Here is a 2,363-nt window from a genome sequence, read left to right on the forward strand (position 1 = left end):
CACCTGACGTCCTGTGCTTCATCGGACCACCACCTGAGGCCCTCACCTTCGTCGGGCGCCCTACGTTCCGCCAGACCTTCACCTGAAGCTCTCATCTTTGCCAAGCCATTGTCGAAGACTCTCATCTTTACCAGATCATCATCTAAGGCTCGAAGTTCTGCCTAATCATCATCTAAGGGCCGAAGTCCTGCCAGATCATTACTCGACACCCAGACTTCTATTGTACAATTGCTACTTGTAATCTGATCGTCTTCAGAGACGAGTCAGCCCATTGTAACTAACTCAAGTTATAGTGAAATCTTTTCAACTGGGCTAGGCCCCGTGGTTTTTCCCCTTTCAAGGGTTTTTCACGTAAAAAATCTTGTGTTCTATGTGTGTGAGCTGGATATCCATATAATGCTAAGACGAACGATTAAAACTCTATCGCCGCATATATTCTAGCCCGCAACAATTATAAAAAAAAAATACTTTTTTTAAAGATAATTAAAATAAAAGTAGTTATAATAATATTGTACACTCATGATCAATAAGATTAGATTAATCGGGTAAAAATGTGAGACTAAAGTAGTCTTAGGCTTCGTTTGTGACAGCTTTCTTCCTGCTTCTTAAAGCAATTTTTTAGTATAAAATTTTTAACTTTTATACTAAAAACCTATTTAAGCCGTCCCAAACGATGTCTTAAACTTACAGTCATTAATGTGCTTGAACTCATCTCAAACTTCAAGATGTTCAAGGGTGCGTTCAAAGAGCCCGAATTCATCTTATAAGCTTTGAAGTGTTGAAGTCAAAATTTCAACCAAGAGTTGAAGTCATTTAAAGGAGGGTTCAAATTGTCTAAGAATTGAATTTATTTGAAGGAAAATTCAACTCAACCAAAAATTAAAATCAACAAGGCGAGAGTTCAACTCCTCAAAGATTAGAAGTCATCCAAAGAGAAGTTAAACTCTTGTATTGAACTCACATCAAGAATTGAAATCACATAAATGATACGTCACAAAAAAGTTGCCTTTTTCGAGCACGAATCTTGAGTCATATTTAAGTTGAAAACTTCTGAAATTAAATTTGGGATCATCCAAACTCTAATCTTAGTATATTTACAGTCAAATTGAATATCTTGACAAGACGAACTCAATGACATCAAAATCGGTCTAATCTTAGCCCAAATAGGCTCAAATCAAAAGCTTAAAGTATGAGCATTAACTTGATGATCAAATAATATTCAAATATAACATGCTTATAATTGAATCAAATGGCTCAACGAGCTCAAAATCACTTAATTATAACATCATTAAGACTCTTACATGCTAAATGAATGCTCTATGATCGAAGGAATCAATATCTGCCATTTGATAGAACAATTAAAAACACACAAGATAACTTATATATCAGGACAATTTTTTTTAGCATCATGTTGCTAAATTTATTTAAAATCTATGAATATTTCATCGGATAACTCATATTCATTTCATTAATTATAGAGCATTAACTATCTTTAATGACATCCGAATTGTTTGATCTTAGACTCATTGTAGTTCTCTAATCAAAAGCCATTGATGAAGATCCATTGGCCTCTCAAATAATACTAGAAAACTTTTAATTATACTTAAGTGCTTTACTTGGTCTCATTTGAACTTAGATAATAATGTTTCTGAAGTTGTTTATTTCTTTTGCTTTATTGGAATGTTCAGTTGGATGATCAATTTGTTAAAATTCAAATTTTGAATATAAAATGTTATGAATTTATATGAAATTATCGACAAAGATATCACAAGTCCGTTGTAGTCTAGTTGGTTAGGATACTCGGCTCTCACCCGAGAGACCCGGGTTCGAGTCCCGGCAACGGAAATCAAATTTTTTATATTCGATGATTTTCTGCATTTTTTATTAATTTTGCTCATTTGCAATAATAATGATTAGTAGAAATTCTTGTTCGTTATTTTTACATTTGCGTTAGAAGCTTATCAGGATTAAACCCAGAGACTGCACAACTTTTTAATTATGGAATGTGATTATAAAATGAATTTGATTAACGTGATTTATTATTATTATTTATGAGAGCAAATAATCATGTTGAATTTTGAAATCATTAAATTTATTTTGAAATAAATATAATAAACAAAAAAATTGTATTTCATTAATCTGATCTCAAAATATATTCAAAATTTTTAAAACCATTCTGCTCAAATACCTTATCAATATATCATTTGATAAATTTTTTATATTAATTTTTTTTTCAAAATACCTACAAAGTTGGACTAAGGGTTCATTTGTGACGATTGCAATTTTTTATTAAGGTGATTATGAAACAATTATGGAGAAAATAATTTTTTAAAGTTAATATGAAAAATAGTTTCCTTTCATAA

The 2,363-nt window shown here is 31.2% G+C and overlaps 1 non-coding gene across 1 annotated transcript; it reads left to right on the plus strand.

Moving 5' to 3' along the window:
- Window positions 1–1,772: 1,772 nt before the first annotated feature.
- TRNAE-CUC lies at window positions 1,773–1,845 on the plus strand. The gene has a single exon. It is a non-coding gene; the product is annotated as a tRNA-Glu (tRNA).
- The last annotated feature ends 518 nt before the right edge of the window (window positions 1,846–2,363 follow it).

The sequence above is a fragment of the Dendrobium catenatum genome, unplaced genomic scaffold, assembly GCF_001605985.2.
Source record: "Dendrobium catenatum unplaced genomic scaffold, ASM160598v2 original_scaffold_199380, whole genome shotgun sequence".
NCBI classification, from domain to species: domain Eukaryota; kingdom Viridiplantae; phylum Streptophyta; class Magnoliopsida; order Asparagales; family Orchidaceae; genus Dendrobium; species Dendrobium catenatum.